Source organism: Crocuta crocuta, unplaced genomic scaffold (genome assembly GCF_008692635.1).
Source record: "Crocuta crocuta isolate KB4526 unplaced genomic scaffold, BGI_CrCroc_1.0 scaffold1529, whole genome shotgun sequence".
NCBI classification, from domain to species: Eukaryota; Metazoa; Chordata; class Mammalia; order Carnivora; family Hyaenidae; genus Crocuta; species Crocuta crocuta.
The window spans coordinates 83,091-84,815 of NW_027532160.1; the positions used below are offsets into that span (position 1 = coordinate 83,091).

Here is a 1,725-nt window from a genome sequence, read left to right on the forward strand (position 1 = left end):
TACTAAACACCACATTTTTTTTTACAAAAACTAGCTCAACAATGGATTTCAGGCCTATATGTAAAATGTAAAACTTTTAGAAAAAAAAATAGAGGAGGAAATCTTCAGGAGGCAAAGAGTTCTTAAACTTGACACAACAGAAAGATCCTTAAAAGGAAAAATGTATAGGGCCACCTAGGTGGCCAAATATGGAAGGAGCCCAAGTGTCTGTCAATGGATGAATGGATAAAGAAGATATGGTAAGGGCACCTGGGTGGGTCAGTCAGTTAAGTGCCCAGCTCTTGATTTCAGCCGAGGTCATGATCTTATGGTTCGTGGGTTCGAGTCCCACATTGGGCTCTGCGCTGATGGTGCAGAGCCTGCTTGGGATTCTCTGTCTCCCTCGCTCTCTGCCCCTCCCCCACTCACTCTCTGTCTCTCTCTTAAAATAAACAAACATTAAAAAGGGAAAAATCTATAAGTTGGACTTAATAAAAAAAAAAAAAGTTGCTCTTTGAAAGACCCTGTGGAGAAGAGGAAGACAAGCTACATACTAGGAGAAAATATTTGCAAATTTCAACATATCTAACAAAAGACTAGTATTTGGAATATTAAAAGAACTCTTAAAACCCAACAATAAAGAAATCTATTTAGAAAATGGGCAAAAGGCATGAACACACACTTCACTGAAGTGGATATATGGATAGCAAAAAAAAAAAAAAAAACACATGGGAAGATGTTCAACATCATTAGCCATCAGGAAAATGCAAATTAATACCACAACAAGGTTACTACACATCTATCAGATGGCTAAAATTAAAAAGAGTTGCAAACATCTAATTCTGATGAGGACACAGAGTAAGTGGATCACAGATACAGTCTGGTGGGAAGGTACCATGTTACAGCCACTTTGGAAACAGTATGGTAGTTTCTCATAAAACTAAACACCCAAGTACCATACAACCCAACAATAGCACCCCTGTGCATTCATCCCATAGAAATGAATACTTATGCAGACACAAAAACCTGCATGTAGCTTTATTTATAATAGTAAAAAACTGAAAACAACCCAGACGTCCTTCAATGGGTGAACAGTTAAACAAGCTGGGGTACATCCATACCCCAGAATACTACTCAGCAATAACAGGAACAAAGTACTTACACATGCAACAACTTGCATACATTTTAAGGGAATTATGCTTAGTGAGGAAAAAAGCCAGCATTAAATGTTACACATTGTATGAGTCCATTTATATGACATTCTCAAAGTGACAACATTACAGAGATGAAGAACATACTAGTGAATGGCCAGGGGTTAGAGACTGAGGGAGTCAGGTAGGAGGGAAGTAAATGTGGCTATAAAAGGGCAAGATGAGGTATCCTTCTGGTAACAAAACTGCACAGTATTTTGACTGTGTAGGTTGATACACGAACGTACATATGGGAAAAAACTGCATAGAACTACACACACACATACACACATATGAGTAAAAGTAAAACTGGAGAAATTTGAATAAGATTGGCGAATTGCAATAATGTCAATTTCCTATTTGTGATATTGTACTATAGTTTCACCAAAAATTACAATGGGAAAAACTGGATAAAGGGTACATAGCATCTCTTTTTTTATTTCTTACAAATGCATGTGAACCTACATTTCAAAATGAAAAGTTAATTAAAGGGGCACCTGGGTGGCTCAGTCAGTTAAGCATCTGACTCTTGGTATTGGCTCAGGTCATGATATCA

General features: G+C 37.4%; 1 protein-coding gene across 2 annotated transcripts in view; it reads right to left on the minus strand.

The window, feature by feature from the left end:
* The window catches only part of TAF7L (TATA-box binding protein associated factor 7 like), an 18,777-nt gene that overhangs the window by 9,109 nt on the left and 7,943 nt on the right, over positions 1–1,725 (minus strand). The gene's annotated exons all lie outside the window — the stretch shown is intronic.